This window comes from Strix uralensis, chromosome 1 (assembly GCF_047716275.1).
Source record: "Strix uralensis isolate ZFMK-TIS-50842 chromosome 1, bStrUra1, whole genome shotgun sequence".
In the NCBI taxonomy this organism is placed as follows: domain Eukaryota; kingdom Metazoa; phylum Chordata; class Aves; order Strigiformes; family Strigidae; genus Strix; species Strix uralensis.
Window position 1 is genome coordinate 53,691,627 of NC_133972.1, and position 21,419 is coordinate 53,713,045.

At 42.6% G+C, this 21,419-nt stretch overlaps 1 protein-coding gene and 1 long non-coding RNA gene across 2 annotated transcripts in view; one reads left to right on the top strand and one right to left on the bottom strand.

The window, feature by feature from the left end:
* The window catches only part of MKX (mohawk homeobox), a 48,965-nt gene that overhangs the window by 7,189 nt on the left and 20,357 nt on the right, over positions 1–21,419 (bottom strand). The gene's annotated exons all lie outside the window — the stretch shown is intronic.
* On the top strand, positions 394–8,747 carry LOC141942794 (uncharacterized). Its single transcript, XR_012628745.1, has 3 exons — positions 394–615; positions 1,737–2,468; positions 5,848–8,747. It is a non-coding gene; the product is annotated as an uncharacterized LOC141942794 (long non-coding RNA).

Consider the following 21,419-nt stretch of genomic DNA (forward strand, 5'->3'; position numbering starts at 1 on the left):
AAGGCCCACCCAAATAAAATAAACCCCAGGGTTCTTGCAGGCAAACCCATCCTTAAACTGGACAATAGCATCACTTACCTGCAGTACACTGCCACTGCACCTGACTGTTGTCAAAATAATATACAAATAATTCACAAGAAGATACACATCTAAGTACATGCACAGTGCCCTTTTACATGCTGCATCCACTATTAGAGAAGAAAGCCAGAGCATAAATGCCGTAGCACATATACCTACTCCAATTTAGAAAATACAAAGGCTCTCTGGCTATGTGGCACTTGCGGCACATTGAAATATTTCAGAACAATTCAGACCTTTACTGTTCGCTGAGTCCAGACTAATAACTTTTACATACTTGGATGACTTCAGAGGTGTGCTAAATAATGTTAATTATAGTTACATTTTATTCTTTGGATCTAAGAATTCTGACCTAAGAATATCACACGTGTGTGGTGATGAACTGACTTCTCCTAAAGGCCCTGCTGGGACCAGCAAAGGAAAGACCAACCACTTACGTAGGACCAAGAAGCATCCACGTTGCTCCCCCGCTTGGTGTTATATACAGCTCAAGCCGAACTGCAACAACTGGCTTAAAATCCTGCTTTGTGTTATCAGGTAACACTGACAAAGAAAAGATGGCTTGAAACCAACAGGGGAAAGAATGTGTGAATGAGGGAACGAGACAGAGAGGAAAGGGTACAGAACATTATGTAGAGGGGAAAAAATGGACAGGGAAGTCAAGACACAACAGGTCAGTCCCACATACCATCATATTTCTTGAAGCTACTTAAACATGTACAGATTCCTGACGAATTACACACCTTCTACTCTAGCTCAAAACGGAGGGAAAAAAAAGAACTGCTGGCCCCAAATAGTGAACACTGTAAAATATTTGTTGGTTCAATAAAAGGTCCTGTATAACTTATCTTCATTTTAAAATTGGCAATGTTATTCAGCTGTTTCTCTTGCTGCCTCTCCTGAACTTTTCTTTTGTTGGTTTTGGAGACTCTGGCTTAACATGTGTTGACCAGCACTTTCAAAACAAGCAAGAAGAGGAAAAAGAGGAAGGAACAGGAAATAAATTGGGGCAGCTGAATGAAAAATGAAGTTTACATGTGTGAGTAAATTAGTGGTGAGATGAGGTATTTCTGTAGGTCACATACACACACACCTTGACTCTAGTATTTTCCAGACTGCAATTTCAGGGCACATATGGCTTTCAGATCTCTGGTTCTCCAAGAACAAAATTGGGTTAACTAGCATTAATATTCCTGTACTCTTCTGCATTGACATAGCTTCTTTCCTCCCAAAAGATCCCAAAGTAAACCATGAATCACACAACATCACTAACATTCACCCACATCTGGGGAGGGAAGGTGGCTTAGCCCAGGCTGCTCAGCAGTGCAAGGGAGGGGAAACTGTAGCCCAAAGCACCAGGCCAGGCCTTTGCTCTTAAAAGAAATGTCATTTAATCTTGGTGCAGACCGTAGCATCTTTTGAAAAACCCCAGCACAGCAAATGTCGGCTCCTCTAGCTTGAATTGGAGGAAGCAGGTGTTGGCCTTCCCATTCTTACACTTGCAGGGCTCCCATTTTGAGGCTGATGTGAACAGACAAATGAGTTTCTGAAGGCTGATACTGCTCAGCCACATACCAAAGGCTTTCTACACAGAGACAGGACTCATCCAATCCAGCAGAAACTCTTAAAACTCTTTTCCTTTTGCACCATCCTCTCAGGCTTCCTCAGGGACATCAGACCTATTAAGGATGAATTATGGAGAAGCGCAGACAGGAAAGCTCACGCTGGAAGAGACTCCAAACCGCAGAAATCTCCTACAGAAATGTTCCCCAAACTCACCCTAGTGGCTGACCTCCTGCAGACCCTGGGCCACCTCCACACGGGATCTGCTCAGTGTTGTCCCTCGTGAAGCCATTCCTGCCTACAGCAAGTCCTGGACTGGGCAGATCTGTGTGAAACCACCCGGTTGGGGCTGGCAGTGCTTGTGCAGCAGAGCTTTTCGGTGGAGGGACGGAAGTCCCCGCTGGAGTTTCAGATGACCTGTGGCTGCAGACACAGCGAGGCAGTGTGACGTGAGAGTGCGCATGATACCAATCGCAGCTGGTCCAATCTCAGGGGGGTACCAGATTTCTACTGACAAAGATTTATTACCTTGTCCTTTTGTTGGGTGGGAGGAGGAAAGCTGTCAAAAACTTGCAGGAACGAGCTCTGGGCCCAGGCTCTAGAGAAAACTCCTTTTCAGCAAAGCTTTCATTTCCCACTGCTCTCTCTTTCTTCCAGCAGGAGGTTATGGAGCAGCTTGTAATGAAGTCACCCCCACAACCCTGTTACCTCACTCCTTTGGCTTCACAGTGACACCAAGTATAACAACTGACCTGTCATCAGCTGTTACGTCCTTTCAAGATGAACAAACTGCATAATGACAATTTATGTTCACAGTGACAGCTACAGTGAGTATTTTTCCCTGTTATTCTGGTGTTTTTTTTCCAGGAACAGCTTTAGCCCTGGTCTGACCTCTTCTATTAAGACTCATAGGTTGGTCTTGCCAATGTCAGAAATATCCCTTTCCCACCATGCCTCAGACAAAGCCTTTTCAGGGAAATCTTTCTTTGAAATTTGCTTCTTACACCAAAACATCAAATGTAAGCTTTAATTGTGACGGACTGGTACCTCCAGTTTTTTTCCTGAATACCTGGGAAATTGAAGACTTTTTTTCCCTGTGCAGCCTGGAGCCAGCTGAAGTGGGAGTAGGCATCTAGTTACATTTTAATAGATGTGATTTTTATAAAACGAGTGTACATGCCCACAGAGACTGGGATAGGTGTATTTTATAAACCATAAAAGAGAACTGAGTTTGCAAGTCTATATTAACATTTGCATTAATAAGTGCACTGAAAGCCCCACATAATAATAGGCATGGTGCAAATGGTCTTACAGTCTTGGGCTATGCACCTGCATGTAAGAATTTATGAGTTAGCAAACTAGATACAAACCTGGTGTAAATCACTTCATTGTTCGGGCTGTCACGGCTAGCTCTAAATTTCCCATGACCAGTGACAGTGTGTTCTCCTTGGTGAGATGCAGGGCACTGTGTGAGACTTGTTTTCTTAGCCAGACTTTAGCAGAGTTTATAATGGGAGTCAGGGCTGTGTACCGTTGGAGGCGAGCTGTTAACGAACTGACGGTTATACGGTATTATTTTCTTTTCAGGTTTGCTGCAAAGCTGACTGAAATCAAATCTTTCCTTGTTGAGTTGGCATGCAATTAATAGTGTAATGTTGTCAGATTCCTTGGTGATGGTCTCCTACATGCATTTCATAATGGATAAACAAAAATCTGACCCAGGCTTCATTTTTCGGGTGTTATTTAGAAAAGGATTTAGATCAGGTGCTGTGCTGACTGGAAGGATGAAATAGCTCTCCTATTGCAAACTGTTATGGGTTAACAGTGAAAACCAAGTTAGGCAGCAGGGAAGGGGGAGGGTGAAATAAAGAAAAGAGGAGAAAGGAGAAGAAAAAAATAAATAAATAAAGGGTATGGGAGAAGTTAAAAAAAAGGAAATGAGAAAATGACAAATGAAGATTCATTAGGAAAGAGTAAGGAGTATGAAAGGAGAAAACATATCACTGTGTTAATTTTCTTCATTTTTAATATAAAAATATCTTTTTCCCACCCAGGAATCTCGCTGTTGTGCAGGCAGGCACGTTCAGGCTTTCACTCTGGATCTAAAAAGTTTAATTGGGAGCTCTTAAAGCCTAAAATAAGGCTTTAAAAGTAAAAGGCTGAAGTCAAATGCAGCCAGGGTAAGCACTATTACACTCCAGCCCGATTGTTTTTCATTAAAAAAGCAGGGTGAAAGGGAGGGTTTCAAAGCCGTATTTCAACCCTAGGCTGACACTACAGCAGTAAAATCTGATTTTGTTATGCTAGTTGGCTGTGGGTTTGGGAGCAGACCCTACATATGCGGTGTAACGTTATGATATGAATGCATGCACACAGGATATTTTCAGAAGCCTCCTGCAGAATTCAGAGAAACGTGCTCCCTGTTCCCGCAGCCCCTCTTGTAGAAGCCAGCTCCTCTCCTGCCCTTGGGAGCCAAGCGGGCTCAGACATGGCATATGCTGCACAAAGGCAATTTAAATTACAAGGTGCTGTATTTTCAGGCAAGTGGAGGAACTTCTAAGTGAATGCCAGAACTGATTTCCAGGGTGTGTTTAGCCAGCAGCATGCAGTAAAGAATGGATAAGTCTGTCAGAGAGAGGAAATTCACTGTTTCTTTCACTTGCCTGTAAGATAAAGAAAGGACTGACAAATATGATCTTTTTAAATATAGCTACTTCCATGGACTGCATGGGGTACTGGGATGTGCACAATACTTATGTCCAAATACTAAACCCCAGGCACCTAAGTTATGTCCCAAACTCAGTGCACTCTGTGTGATCACAAGCATAAAAATTCAAGCAGCTTGTATGGAAGTGCATAAGCACATACAGGGCTCTAACAGTCAAATAGCCTTCAAAATGGCTGTAAACTGCATAAGAACCGCACGGTAATCCCAGCCAACTGTTGCACAACAGATCCTACAAATCAAAAAATTACATGTGAAATTTAAAAAGTTATTTATATCTATAAGGAGATACAGATATGTTTATATATATACATATCTGTATTTGCTTCTATATTATGTGTGCATAAAAATGGGAATGCCTAAGCTGTCTGCCTTCCCACTGAGCATACTGTGAGAAACAGCAGTATGATCACATGTGGTATTTTCTGTGGTCACCACCTCCCTGAAGGTGCAGGACAGACCCTCTCCGGGGCTGAACCCAGAGCAGCAGGTTAGACCTTTCCCCACACAACCTCAGTGCCACAGCACAGCAGCTCCAAGGCTGTTGCGGGAGGGGAATGCAAGAAGATTAAAAAGATAGTCAGATGGATTTAACAATGCCAGGTAAATCATGTTAGTGATTGACAGTCTCTCTGATTGTGCTACAGGTTTGTGTGGGGCTCGGTAAGCTGTTCTAACTGACCTTTTCACAGATGCCCCAGTTCATTCCCCAGTCTCTGGACTCTGACTCAAGAGCCTGGGCTCTCATCTTCAGCAGCGCTGAGCACTTGCAGGTGCCAATGAGGTCAACAAGGGCTGTGCTTTGAATGTATAAAGAGCCATGAAATCGTTATCAGCCACAAGATCTTAGGTTATCTAAAATGACTTCAAATTGTGATTTTTTGGTGCCTCGGTTTCCCATTTGTGAAATCCTACAGACGTCATATGAAAACAAGTTTATTAAACTTTGCAAAGGACCAGATGGAATGTATCAAATGACACTGAACAGCAGATCATGAAATTAATCATCCTGTCCTAAGAGAAGCTCAGCTCTATGTTCACATTAGTGATTTTCCGGTAGAGAAATGGCAACGAGCACCCAGTGAGGATGTGAGCTGGGTTTTGAAACTTCTTTCAAACTGGGCCAGCTCATATATATCAGAAAAGTATCTCTTTCCTCATCTAGCTAGAAATGTGATGAGAACCATTTTACTCAGCATCCTGAGGAATTACAGGAACCTAGGCAGAAAGCTGTAGTCACACACCTCCCTGATCATATGTAGAATAACCAGCAGAAAGGAACATTGCTGAGTGAGCTGCAGGGAGAATAGTTGCCTGTGGACTAGTCTCACCTCCAATTGCACAAAAATTATTTTAGTGTTTCATTGCATTATTTTTGAATCAACTTTTTAGTTCTGCTCCCTTTTCTTTCCCTTGTGAAGCTATTGCAGTCTTCATGTTCCTTCTCACCACAACTTGCACTGTTATTATTTCCATTACAGGATTTCTTCCCAAACCTAAATATTCCCAGACACCTTCTGAACAGGCCCTCAGAGATTCTAGTAAACTGGGAGGTATCTCAAGAAGGGCCGTGTTTTCAGTTTTCCTATTCACCGAGCAAGTGAGAGGCAGCACAGCAAACCAGGCAAAAGGGAGAAGGCTCTTGGAGCACAAAAATCATGTGCCCAGAATTATTCAGGAAGATGTACTTATTTGCCAAGTGGTTTTGAAGAAGCAGAAACACCTCCTTCTTCTCCAAACATCATCTTGCATTTAAAATGGTTTGAGTCCTAGTGCAGTGCAATTTCATTGACTCTGCAGGAGATTCGTACTTAGAAGAGCTCAAAGACCATCCTGGCTATCATGGAAATTGGTGCAGTGCAATAAATCAGCCAAACTGAGCTTGAATCCTCAAGGAGCAGCAAAACCTTAACACTGCAGATGCTCACTAATTGAAAGTTGTAAGAGCCCTTCACAGCAGAGTCTTTGCATAAGATCAATGAGGCTCCTGCACTCCAAAGGAGCATGTGTGGGAGGTCCTGAAACAGTAGTAGGCCGGTATTTAATATTGCAAAGGCCTGGGATGTGAACAGCTTTGTGGAAGAAGATGGAATTGCTCTTTTGGCAAAACATGTGAAACTGTCTGTGATAACGGGAATGAGAGCAAGGATGACTGAACAAATATTTGCACTGAATGTCTTGTCAGGACAGGGGAATTGCTACTGATATGATCTTTACTTTCAATGTTACTGCTTCTGACAGTCTAACAGACTTTGCAGATGTTTATTGGCCACTAAATCATTCTTCAAGAATGTTGGCTCCATTCCCAAACCTGAAGAGTCTGAATGTGAAGAGGTTTGTTATTCAACACACACTGCTGCTGCTTTTGGAGACAGTGATTTTCAAGAAACCAGCAGGGAAGCATCGTCAACTGATAACAACACGGGACTGAATTCAGACTTCTCAGCACTCAGGGCCTCAGATGTTGAGGCATGCTTGAGTAAAGGAGCACCACGTAGCAGGGCATCGTGTATCCACGTGGCATAGCACACTGTCTGAGCCGCAACAGCAATGCTACGCCACATTAATGGACGTGTATCGTAGCAAAGATTGCTGCGGAGAGACAGGGCTTACTAACTCATCCTGACCTTGATATACTGCTTGCAGTTCTTGGTATAGCACAATTGCATGAATTTTGGAGCCTCTGTAAAATTCACTCCATGACGCTGCAGAGATTATTGCTGTTCCGCGCGCTACTCTAACTGTAGAACACACTGCATAACAATGAGGCGTATTCAAACCCTCTGCCATTCATCCCAAGAAGAGTAGTTCGCAAAGACGCAATTGCTGAGCTCTAGAGGACTCTAAGCCACAATATTTCAAGCCAAACAGATTTGCTTTCAAATAGAGAGTATCCGAACCATGGGCAATATGCCCAGGCTGTCTCTCTGAGTGAAGATGCCGATTCTCTGAGATCACTGCAGAGAGCTCTCACCTGAAAAAGCTACACTGGACACTGGAAACTATACCTAAATAGCAACTACACCAAAACAGTAGTAATAATAATTGTGACAGTAATAACACATATCTTTTAAATAATGAGTGATAAAAAGTAATCCATGCCTTTGTACTAATAAAATGACAAAATATTGAAGCACAATGTACTATTAGCACAGAGGAAAAATGTATTATCCAGAACTATTAAACTATTAAACATATTTCTCCCAAAAAGGCACTAATTACCTTGACAAGCATAGTCCAAGTCACAATAGCGGACATGATCTAACAGCAGCTAAAGCCAACAGTCTCCTCTAAAACCTAATTAAATTGCTGGCTAGCAGCCTCCAAGATCAAAGACAATGTTATCTAAAGCAGATCCTTGTAACATTTTTCCTGCAAACAGGGTGAATATTGTTTGTTTAAAAATGTCACGTTGGCGCAGAGATAGGGTGCTTCAGAAATATGCAAGACAGGTGCAGAAGGCAATAATGCCATATTTACTGCATATTTGTTTTGCGTTAGCTCATACATATTTTCCTGGAAGTCAGGAGATTTCTATTAGGGAATTCTCTCCTGCAACAGTTTGCTATATCAGACTTAAAACACTCATACATATTTAGGGTAAAGCCATATGGTATTTATGGTTAAATCAACCGACACTTAAAAAAATATTAATTTTGAATAATTTGAAAGATCTGTAGATCAAAAACAACTCAGAAGCTTTATTAGCATGCATAAATAACCAGTCTTCCCTCCTGCTACCATAAATCAAAAAAAACCCCTTCACTCAGCAGGGTTTGCGATCAGGGGAAACTGGGCTACATATACATGCATAAAAATATGGAAAATATCTGCATTCATAGAATGCAATTCCTCACACAGATGCAGTTGGAAATCATTGTGGACTTTTTGCTTAAGGAGCAACCACATTTATCTCACAGTAACTCACACTTCTGTAATTTGCTTATGTGTCTTCCCTGACTTGCTTAGATGCTTGCCTAAGGGTAAGCAGCATCTGCAACAATCATGTATTTGTACAGATAGCCTTGCATCCTCACCTCCCTTTTAAGAATGAAGATCCTGAATTTCCACTTCCATAGAGAAAAGCAATGAGACAGGAAGCCATGGTTCCAGACATAAATAACATTCATATTTTTGGGGGAGTAACTATGGTGAAAAAAACTGAGATCCTTTGATCCCTCCAACATAGTCCACACTCTAGGCTTTGAGCCTTTGGATGGAGGATAAGAGGAGGACTCTAAGCAGCCGCGCAAGCCAGGCAGCTACAACACAAAGGCTTTACGCTCTGTGAACTGAAATGTTACGTTCTCTAATTGACTTGCTGCTATTATTAGTAGTACTTCTGTTTCCACTTTTAAAACAATAAAAGCTTTTTCTTTCATTTTGCAAGAGTTTTTACTTTTTACTTTTGCACGTGAGCCAAAGCTTTCCCGTAGAGTGATAGCCTATACATCACAGTTTGCAATGTTTATGGAGACCTGCAAAGGATCTGCAAAGCAGATGCAGCAAATCTCATGTGCAGACAACGCCTGCTTTCCTCCTGTAGTGGTTTGAGCCCAGAGGTCAACCACGCAGCCGCTCACTTACACCTTCCCCCTCAGGAATGGGAAGGAGAAATAAAGCAAAAAGGTTCGAGATAAGGACAGAGAGGGATGACTCACCCATTACAGTCAGGGGCAAAAGACAGACTCATTAGGGGAAGAAAAGAAGAACATCAGTTTAATTCAGACACTAACAACAACACCACTTAACAGACAGAGTAGGACCATAAGAAGTATTACCACATCTTAAAAACAACTTCCCCTCCCCCTCCCGTCTTCCAGGGCTCAGCTTTGTTCCCAATTTCATTACCTCCTCCTCCGCAGCCGTGCAGGGGGCAGGGAATGGGGTTGCGGTCAGTCCTGCTGCTCCATCCTCCTCAGGGGAGGACTCCTCACATTATTCCCCTGCTCCAGCGTGGTGTCTCACAGGAGACAGTCCTCCATGAACTTTCTCTGACATGAGTCCTTCCCACAGGCCATAGCGTTTCCCAAGCTGCTCCAGCATGGGTCACTCTCACATGTTGCAGTCCTCCCAGAGCTGAACTACAACAGCAGGGCCTTCTTCCCACAGAGTCCTGACTTTCTTCAGGCACAGTCACCTGTTTCAGCGTGGGGTCCTCCATGGGCTGCAGGTGGGTCTCTGCTCCACCATGGACCTCCATGGGCTGCAGGGGGGTGGCCCTGCCATCTCACCACGGCACACAGGGGAGTCTCTGCTCTGGCACAACTCCCCCTCTTTCTCCTTCTTTCTTCCACTGACCTCTGTGTTCGCATAGGTGTCCTCCTCGCAACTGCCACTCCTCCTCCCAGGCTCCCCTTCTTAAATATGTTTTCGCAGAGGTGCAGCCACCATCACTAACTGGCTCAGCCTTGGCCAGAGGCAGGTCCGACTTGGAGTGAGGGGAACTTCGAGAAGCTTCTCACAGGGGGCCACTGCTGTAGCCCCCTCCCCTGCTACCAAAAAGCCCCGCCACACAAACGCAGCACACCTCCCCACCCTCCTTCTGCAACAGCAGGCAAACAGACCATGCACCACCAGCAAACATTATATTTGAGGGTACAGATTCATCAGGGAACACAAAACACTCATACAACCTACCTAGTTGGCTGCCATCAACTGTTTTACTTCAGATGAACAAACTAGGAAGGTGCTGGCAAAACTAGCCCCCCAGAGCACCACTGAGAGAGTGGTTCACCCAGCCTGCAGGCAGGACTCGACTAGCGCTGGCATGCACCACCAAGCCCTACTGCAACTCAAGGTTAAGCATACCTTTTTTAAATGCTTTCCTGAGAGCACTTCCTGGGCAACTACCATCTCAGGTAGGAGCATCCGGAGGGCTGCTCAACACACCCTGAAGGCTGCTGACCACCCACAGCCCCATCCGCAGCGAGGCTCTCCCCTTCCTCTTGCACCTCAAACCCAGCCAGCTGCTGCGAGCTGTTGTAACTGAAGGCAAGTTCTGCCTCATGGTGCTAAGCTTTGCAATTAGTACCTGCCTTGCAACCTCCAAACACCCAGAGGCCCACTTTGTGGGCTTAGATGGCACCTGCCACATTCTAGTTTTATTTTTATTTTTACAAGCCTCATTAGCCTTTGTGGTGAAGCAGAAATCCCAGAATAAGAAACAGGATGCCGACACTCTGAGTGTCTGTACCCTTAGTCTCCAAGGAGGAGCTGCCCAGAGGAAACAACAAAGTGTCTAAAAACCCTGTCATCAAGGCCTTTTCCAGATGATTCTGGTTAATGTTAAGAAGCCGCATTGCTCAGCCAGGCCTGGAAGCAGCATCTCCTTCTTTGTTTTTAAAATCTGTGTTTCGGTACAGAGAACAAAGTATAGGAATATGTAGGAATGTACAGGCACATCCACTCTTTGCAATTCTCAATTTAAATAGCTTTTCAGTCATGTTGTCCTCTTTTCTGTCACCTTCTTCCTCTTCTCCCTGCTCCCCATTTCAAACTGCATCCTCATTTTTCTTTTGCTACTATGATAGGGCAAGAGAAAACTGAAGCAAAAAGAGACTTCTGCTGCGGTTCTTTCAAAAAATATCCAAGACTACCTGCTGGGATGGTACCTGGCTTGAAAAGTCAAATACTGTAGCAACCCATCAAATACAAGGTGCTGTGTATGCTTGGCTGCTGGCATTAAACTGTTGTTGCCATAAGAATTTGTTAGAAATTTTAAAATGGTAATTGCTGCCCCCAAAAAGGCAGACTGGGAAGTATGACTTGTGGATATGAGGCACAAAGACTTAGGGAAAGTCTCCCCTGGCTACAATGCTGTGCACGTGTCCTACCCCTGAATTTGGTGCGTAAGCTGGTTTATACACAGCACTTAAAATTAAAAAATAACCCTTCAAAATAAGTGCCTTGAAACAGAGATACTGGCAATTGATGAGACTCACTTGCTGTAATTACTGGAAGACAAATTTTTGAGCAAGCCTCCTATTTGACTTCTGTCCATAGTCTCCCTGAGACTCCAAATGTTGTGGCCTTTAAAATCAAGGGAGCAAAATGTTTTCTGTACAAATGATTAGTGATGTAAGAGCAGAAAATTTGCATATTAAAACTGAGGTTTAAATTGTACTCCTGTTTGTCAATAAAATCAGACTTGTTTATTTTTGTGTCTCAGAGAAAAACAGGACCTGTAGAAAATGTGTAGTAGTAGACTAAGTTTTAGAAAAATAGGCAAAATTTATAAACAGAAGTACTACTTTTTCAAGGATCATGAAAACAGTATCTAGATATGTAGTGGTATAAAATCTACTCTCTACTACGTTTACTTGCACAGCACATTAAAAAAAAAGCATTTATATTTCAAGGAAACAGTAGAAAATTTTCTCTGATTATATAATGAAGCTTCAGATGAGTCTACAGCTATTTCTCTAACTGTTGTTCTTGTTCTTATAGATGCATGTAAGAAACACTCCTTTACAAAACATTCCTGCTTTCTAAGCAGCAGAAAGGATGCCCTCCTTTGGGCAAATACGCACTTTTCATTTATTTGGACAAAAAAAAAATTAAAATTAAACAGAACAAATTTCCAATCAACACTTCTTAATTTGAAACACTAAAAATTCTTCCATATTGAAAGCAGATTGCTCTGAAGAAACGCTCATTTTCAAGGTCATAACAGTGCTGGCAAAACTCAAAAAAGTTGTAGTCCAACTTGCTTGTGTTCAGCTGTGTTTACTTAGTCTCAATTTGACAAAAGTCTGCCTCTGATTATACATAGCAGTCATCTGCCCACAGATAAATAGATATTACACAAACGTTTGGAGGGAATGACATTTGGCTACCATTATTTTTGGAATAATTTACTCTGCATCCTGAACTTAAAACACCAAAATGATTCATAATGTTTTTTGGACCCAAGTATTTCCATTTAATAAATAAATTTACCTCTATGACCTTTGTGGACTTTATATTTTACAGGTTAGTGGATTACAAAAAGGTAATTTATTGTTAAATATTCTGTATGCTTGGGAAAGGTGGATTTATACAGAATTCAGATGAAAGCCAGTGGCACATCTGGTGCACTCACTGCAGCAGGTCAGAGCCCAGCACCTGTGCTGCAAAGTGCTCAGGGTGCTGCTGGAGAGGGGGCTCTAACTCAGCTCCACAAGACACCCCACCCCATCGTAACCTGCGAGCACGTGTATACTGCTCAGCTCTCTGCAGAGCATGCACCTGCAGGTAAAACCCTCACTAGCAGAAAACCTAATGGCAGTGCCCAAGATACAAATGTGTTTTCTATTTCGAATGTACCTATTTCAAATGTATACTTAATAGTTTTCTGCCTATTATTTTTGAATACATATGAATACATATTGGATGCCAAACTGAAATTTTCTTTACCCAAGGCAGGTAGTTGTTTCGTGACATTTATAAAATAGCTTATATTTTAAAGCAGACCTGCAGTATTTCTCTGATGTGGATAGAAATTTTGTCCAGTTAAAGATACTACTTAGCCTAGGTCATTTTGTGTTATAAATTATACAGGGATAAGACAAAAACTTACAAATAAATTATAGTCCCTACTCCCATTCCTTCCCTGATGCCTCTTGCTAATTCTCTCCCCTTTAAGCCCCTGTCAGTTCCCCAACATCAGCTACCCCAAACCGTGCTTTCACATAAAGCACTGGAAGTATTGAGGGCAATTGAAAGTCCATGAGGGATATTGTTACCGCTGTACATTTAAAGTGAAAAATGTTTCCAGAGTGTGGTGATAGATGGAAGAATAAAACCTAGACCCAACAGAGTCAGATAGATTAGTTTCTGTAAAGTTAGCATGCTTTCAAAAATGTCTTTTCAATTAGAATACCAAAATTAAGACAGCCTCTGATGCAATAGGAACCATATGTGTTTGACATATCCAGCTTCTCTATCTTTGACATCTAAATACTCAGTTTAAAGAAAATTAAGACATTCGTTTACAAAGAACTAGTTTATGTGTTTACAAGACTAAGCTGAATGTTTTTAGATGGAACGATTATATACTAGTCATTTCCCCTCATTTTCCCTTGTTTCAGGAAGGAATATTACTGTGAAGAAGGAATGTGTTTTCGATGTGGACAGCTGGAGGTACAGAAAACAGATTTGTGTCACATGGAACAAATGCAGCAAATTCCTTTTTTACGGGCTGTTTCCTCACAGAGACTAAGTATTAGGAGCTCATTACACTATGATTCAAAGCCCTACTCATTCAGAAGTGTGCTAATGATTGTGACCCAAAGAAGAGTTAATTCAGATGGAATCCAGGAAAATGAGGCAGCACAGAAACCTCATCAGCAGTCCAATCACATGACAAAACGCGAGGCATCTCCAAAGCCACTGCCTGCCAAAAACAGAAAGGCTGCTGCAAGAAAAATACTTTCACAGCTTGATATCTGGGTCTTGTGACTGCTATCCAAACAAGGAGTAAAAGTGGTACTATATAATGTGGCAGGGTAAACAGAACCACCCACTCGTCATCACCAATCATGTTTTTAATTCAGATAAATTCTGTTTCTTTAAAAAATGATTGGGGAAAAGGAAACAAAACCTTTTGTTGAACTTGAAAATTATAGGTATAATCTGATCTGGCATGACATGTTGTATGTTCATATATATCGTGAACTATACAGGAATGCATGATTTGCCATTCAGGAGCAAACTATCAGTCCATCCTGGGTGATGCCCTTTCTATGCTACTGACCGATGCTCATCTCAGAGGAGCACAAAGACATTGCCCTCAGCCAACTATGCAATAGGTTAAGAAGATATTCTGCCTGCAGCTTACAGATGATGACTTGAAAAATTTTCCAATAGAGTATCTGATCTGAAAAATTTACAGAAAGGAGTAGACCTGGGAGAAGATCAAACTTTCGGGAATACTGGGTCAGAGAAGCCTCCACAGTTGGCCAAACTGTCTTACAGTAGCCTGAAAACTATTTACAGTTTTCAAAACAGGTCTTGGTGGGATTCACCAGAGTCCGGTTGGATATGATTAAGGCAAAGTATGAAAAGTTTTCTATACTTTTGTGTCCAGCTTAGTCAGGGATTGTGGATTCACCAAGAAACTGGGAAATTAATAACCATACACCTGACATGAACAGATACCCCTGCCACTACCACCACTGCCACCAGAACTAGTGTATTTCCCAGTCCCAGGCTAAATTCTGTTTTTTGCCTGAGTTATGAGCAGCAGTTTGGATTAATTTGTTTTGTATTCTAAGCAAGGTCATACCCTTTTCTGGGAGTGTATTTGCTCTTAGCCTGTGTAACATGGGAAAAAATCCCAAGACATAGTAATTAGATTCAAAGGTGCCTTCCAAGAAGAGTGGCAATATCTTGGATGCTTATCTACCCTCATTTCTCAAACACTCTGAAAAGGAAAATGTCAAACTTCTAATTTTGGACTGTGAAAAATGCTATTTCCTATGCTTCTCCAATTTATTCTAGAGCCCTTCCCCATTACACTCCAGATTCCTAGCAGTATTTCCATCATATCTGTTTCCTCAGTATTTTCTCTTACCTTCCTCCCTTTGATCTCTTTTCTTTCCTCTTCCTTCCCCTCTATCACTCTCTCCTTTCCTCCTTCTTTTTGTTCTTGTCCTCAATTCTGTCCTCAGTTGTTCCAACAATTCTTGTCCTCAATCCTTCCCTCTCCTTGTTCTCTCCCAGCACTCTCCTCTCCTCTCCTCTCCTCTCCTCTCCTCTCCTCTCCTCTCCTCTCCTCTCCTCTCCTCTCCTCTCCTCTCCTCTCCTCTCCTCTCCTCTCCTCTCCTCTCCTCTCCTCTCCTCTCCTCTCCTCTCCTCTCCTCTCCTCTCCTCTCCTCTCCTCTCCTCTCCTCTCCTCTCCTCTCCTCTCCTCTCCTCTCCTCTCCTCTCCTCTCCTCTCTTTACAATCTTCCAAAAGTTTCTATTCTTTATTTTCCCACCCGTATTTATTTCTTGGCTATGAGTTTTCCTTTTTCCCTTCATTCCCCATTCTTTCTTCTATCTTTTGCCTCCTAGAGCTAAAATGATACTCCAGCCATAACCTACCTGAAAAAGAGAGGTACATCTTTTAAGTCCATTGTCAGTACAAAAGGGATTGAAAGTGTCTCAAAAAAAGCTAAACGACTATTCCAGTCACTGTCCCGGACAAACAAGTGCAGCTCCCACTGACAGCTGGGGGAGTTCAGTGCCTGAGTCAAGTTATTCCCCATTTGCCACCAGTCACTGTTTGGCGTGGGAGTCCTGCTATAGCAATCTGTCCCCACACCAGGTCATGGGAGAGACAGACAGAATTTTGTGCAGTGGCCACAGGGTGTTGGTGATGAGAAAACCAACGTGGATAGTGTAAATCCTTTCTTCTCTCTTAACTGAGAACAGCACCTAACATAAGCAAAAACTTTACTGAAACTTAAAAGACTAAGGAAGAGGTCTGTATAAATATGGAGACAGTTTTGCACCACTTCATCACCTCTATTCTGCTGGATCTCTAAGAAAATACCAAAACACAAGAAAAATTCCTTGTTTGGCATGAATCGTGTAATTAATATCACAACTAATGAAAATCTCTGTCTTGGCTTCAAGTGAAGTGGTTTAACATCCTGTGAAAGGACAGAATTACACCACACAAGCAATTAGGTCAAGAGGATAAAAAGACTAAGAAGCATTGATTCCCCGAACTTCTTGAGACCTGCCCATCAGAACAGTAAATGCTTGCTTTCCAAGATGAAACAAAGTAATAGAAACATGTACTAGAAATCATCTTTATGGCCAACACTCCAGAGAAAACACTGGTGAACACTTTTGTTTTTCATGGTGAATGTATTGCCCCTGTAACACCCCCAAGTCGAAAGCCCGGCTCCCCCCTCCAGCTGGTGCTGCCTGGACAAACTAGAACTGGCTATGTACGGCCCAATCCAACTTGCACACCCAGTCTTTCAAAATTTTCTCTGTTTTCTTTGTCTCACTCTTTTTATATTGCTTCTGGTGGTTTTTTGTGTGTGTTTTTGCTGCTGCTTGCTTCCCACCCCTTACCGCTCTCCAACTGCTTGCCGGGCAGGCACAGCAATTCCATGTAAGGAACGCGGGGAAGAGAAGCATTCCTTGATTCTTCTGTGCACAGTAACTTGCACGACATTTGATCATACACAGAGATTAAGTCATTCATGAATAGGGCCCAAAGGGAGGAACAACTCCAGAAAAACAACCCTCCTCGCTGGTAGTGCAGCGTCCAGGACTCCACAGTCATTACTGCCACACTTACAGTCCGTAGCCGATCTGGCAAAGCAAGGAACCCAACTGCAGGCTCTGTGGTTTAAATAAAATGTATCTACAGCAGCTTGGATCAATGTTTAAAAATGTTCCATGTTATTTTAGTCCAAGGACAAGCTTTTAAAATTAAAAGAAAACTTTGGCTTTAATTACAGATTAAAAGTGAAAGTTGTTTAAACAGAATGCATATTCTGAGAAGAACAGTAATAGAAATGATTTAAAATTTAAAACTCATTCTTCTCTCTCCCAGCATGTGACAAGTCTCCTTGTAAATATTTAAATCAAAAGTTTGAAAGAGATTCATTTGTGGACAATATTTAGGGTGCTTCTCCCTTGCTGTTGTGGATCTTTGGCATAGCTCAATTTTTTCCTACATTTATACTTTCAAGCTAAAATAAGTGTCAGATTTTGATGCACATTGCAATGGCCAAAAAAGGACCACAACTGTAACTTTCACCTCCTTTCCCCCTAAATTTTGTTACTACATATGTGTGATGCAGCAAATGTCACCACCCTATACATAAATGCAAAGGATTTATCCCAGATCAGCTACAAGCAATGCGATCCCAAAGTGGTTAGGTGCTACAGTGGAGAAGCTGCTGCTCTTGGGATGATTTTCAGCAACAATTGCCCATCTGAAAATCATTAGTGCATAGCAGTGGATTTTCCACATGTTCATATGCTGGACAAGCAGGTTGCCCTTGAAGTATGGTTCCCCGGGGGAAGAAGGAAAACCCAGAGAAAAGTATTCTATTGTCAGATCACGGTTTCGCTAGAGCCAGACAAAAATATGGTCAAGCATTCACTTGGCTGCTCTGCTGGCAAACCGATAGGGTACCGAAACGGAGACAGCTAATGAGGAAGGCAAAGAATGAAGCTCAGGAGGAAGAAGATCTTAAAGGAGTATAGATATTTTTTTCTTTTGAAAAATCAGAAATAGGGTTAAGCATGCAAATTTAATGACTTTCAGATTACTGACCTTTATTTTTATAAGGCCAAACAGGTTTAGAAGGGATAGTATTTTCCCAATAAAGTATCTCATCTTTTAATTCATCTGTGTTTGAAGCACCAATGAGAAAGTATTGAAGGAGCCTAAACAAAAAAGGTTATGAATATAACTAGGCAGTATTTGATATTTAATGCCCCATTAATCGATAATTTGGCTTGAAGGAGGAAAAAAAGTTGGCACAAGGGGATGGAATTCTTTAGCTCCTTGTTTTACTTAAGAAAAATTCCCAATGGGCTTCACTTAAACAAAGAACTTTAGTTTTCCACTGGAAAGACAAAAAGAAAATCTTGGTCTAGCATGTCCTGCCACATGCTTTAACTACACAGTAAAAGAGTATGTACTTGGATCCCAGGCACATTTCAAAAGTGTAGTATTTATTAGCTGCTCTGTTGCCAAGTTCCACTATTATCATTTTATTATAACTAAGGTATATTTTTACTAACTAAATTATATTTAGGTCTCTAGTTTAAGCATTTGAAGGTCTCAGAGTGTCACGTTCAGATGACATACAATATATCACAGGAATTTGTTGATTTTCTCCCTCCTCCTCTCCCCTATAAACAGTTACCCTGTATCTGTGATCTCAGGGCATTTGACTTTCCTAAACCCATAATCCAGCTGTAAAGACACGCACGGGCCAAGGGAGCAAAATCCTTGGTTGGAGCAGAGCTCACCAACGATGAAGGTGAGCCCTGTTACCAGATAACCTATGGCACGCACGTCCCTCGCACACGGAGGGGCAGCGTAAACCCACCTCTCTCCACTACTCCCTTCAGACACCTTGCTCCAACCCTCCTCTGCTGCCCTTCACGCAGCTCACCCAGACCTGGCTTTTTGCTGAGAACTGTTCCCAGTCGGGGCCGCAGGCTGTTTTTTCATACACAGGATGTCTTGTGTGGTGGGACACAGGCTCTCCACGGGCAAAGGTGGGCAGGAGCTGGTGGCTCATGAAAAGTTTGCCCAGGCAGACCCATGTCCTGCAACCCCCCATTAAAGGAGTTTTGGTCCTGTGGGGAGCATGGAGCTGCTGCCTGGAGGCTGTCAGGATGGGATGGCAAGAGGACGCAGCCACGAGGCGGGCGAGGGTTTTGGTGGGCTCACATTGGGCTGGGTGTTGCCACTGCTCTGGGCAGGGAAGGGATGTCTCCAAGCAGCCACAAAACCCACAGAGAGATGACAGAGTTCCTCAAACCTCAGCAAGTGCAGCAGTACCGTGGCACTGAATATAGCCTTTATTTTTCCTATTTTGTTCAAGGAATGAAGCAAAAGCAGTACCCAAATATGAGCACTTACATTCTCCGAGGGTCACAGTCTTTGATCTGTGAGCAAAGATCCCACTGAAAGCAGCTGGAGTTCACCAAATGAAGTTTGGAAAGCTTTGAAAACACATGAACATTGTGTGTCAAACCATGTAGTGTGCTTTGGGGCCAAAACACTCAAAAACCAGACCAGATCTTGGCGCACTGGATTTTTGCTTTGTCCAACATAAAGCACTTCCAAAGGCTTGGTTTATAAACATCTGAGTGCCTGTCCATTGATTATCAGGTGAAGCTAAAGGCACTTTGAGTTGGACATCAGATGTAATTATTAGCCCCTTTTGAAATAAGAGGGCAGAGAATCAGGGATATGAATCTGTAAGTTGAATGAGGTATAGAGGACTGAGAAATATTAATGACCTTTTCCCTATATAGATCCATGGCAAATGTAACAAACAGACATTAATGCTTAAGTGCACTTGTAGTCAGGAGAAATTATTATCACTCACAGTCTCATTAGACAAGGACTGAAAACAGCAGCAGAAATGCTGGGAGACAGTACTAAAAGGAAAACATGCTTGCCATTTCTATTCATTTAAGATGTTTAAACAAGCATTTCTTTACTTTGGTTTAGCCAGCAAAAAAAAGGCCTTTGCATAAAACAAAGGATCACTGGGATCAATACCTGCAGGTCAGCTTTGTCTTCTCTGCTGACCTCCATGAATAGGATCTTGGGCTTTGCTGGGCAAGCTGGAGTAAGCACCTCAGTGGGGTGGCATTTGAAAGGGAAATATCTCACTACTTGTGGATAATACAGTTGGGAGCCTCTTTTCCTCTGTCTTTGCCATAGTGAACTACTGCATAGCTCTGAGCTGAAGGAGTAAGATCAGCAAAAGGGCAAGGCAGCAGGCTTGAATTCCACAGATATCATCATTGTAATAGAGCACTGAGGAAAGATATGTGTGTGTGTATTTATATACATGAAAGACTGTACGGTTTACAAACACCACTACCGTCTCTGGAGCTGGCCAGAGCAGAGCAGCTTTCTTGGGTTCTCCCCACTTCAAAAAGTGTCTCTAAACATCCAGTACTACTGAGATTCAATAATTAGGAAGCTCGTAACAACTGCAATTCTGATATTGCAGAGAGGGAAGGGTGCCAGGCTTCATCCAGCACCCATGCTCCCTCAGCCTGCATTAGTATCACAGGCTGCAGTGGGCCCTTCCACTGCCAGCACAAACAGTGCTACGGCCACCCTGAGATTTCCCTGATAAAGGAACAAAGACTGTTGCCTTCTGGAGGAAGCTCCTATTTGAAGATGATCCCGGGGAAACAAGTTAGCGATGCAGTAACCAACAGCTACACCAACTAAACAATACGAGAGGGAGAAAAGCAGGCCAATGAATTTTAGCGTGTCCATGTAATGGGCAATCCACCATCCCTCCTGTGCAAAGCTGCCATCAATAGTCAGGAGCAGACTGTTTAATTTGCACACCAGCTCCAGGACCTGCTCCGTGAGCAGCCGCTGGTCCGGGCTCCACACAGCTTAGCCCACAACAGGGCAAAGTCAGACCCCACTCCTTGGGGTGGGAATAGCGATTAGAAGATCAGGGACCTGGGATGAAAGTCTCCCTGAAGTCAATGGTCGAGACAAATTCTCCAGCACACCAAGATCTCATTAAAACTGCCCACAGCGTCTAGCCCACAAAGTACATCTAGTGCAAGGAGAGCAATCCTGCTGCTGTTTTGCAATGCATTACAAAATACCTTGGCTAGCAGAAAGAATTTGAGGCAATTCGGTCCTGAAGAGCCAGGTCGTGAAGAGCCTTCATTTTTCCAGCAAGCTGGATTTAAGTTGACAAATAGTAACTGAGAGAAAAAAAGCCTGACAAAGTAAAGGGGAGATGGAGAAACCGACAACATTTAACTTGATCTTCAATGGTGTAAATCTGTCAATACCCACCAATGACCACAAGGCCATATGCCAGTTTTTACTCTGAGATACCATAACTAAGACATTTGGCTGGTACCTCACATTGGAAAGAAAGTTTTTACATTTAGAAATGTAAAACATTGTAACATTTAAGGAATTTTGGCTACAGCCCACTAGCCAGCCTTCCCCCAGCTTCAGCTAAGGGATTATTTTGAATGTTGCTTTGCTTTTCATGCATCTGTTGCCTAAATCAATGTGGAGGCATGAGGGAGGGACTGAAAATTGGCCCTAGAAATAGCGGTATATTTTAGTGTCATAACTGAGAGTCTTGGCAATCCCTGTTAACTTGAAATGTCAGTGCCATACCAAATGATCTGGTCATCATAACCTCAACTTCTGGCCATCAGTGAGAGAACAGAGATAGAGTCTCCAACATCAGATTTCAAGGCCACTGTGAAAAATTAAGGAAAACACATTTCATGGCTCGTTGGAATTTTGCTTTACCTATTTTTGTGCATTTCTTTTCAGCTGTTCCAGCTCTAGCTGTTTATCTGATCTCTTTCTGTT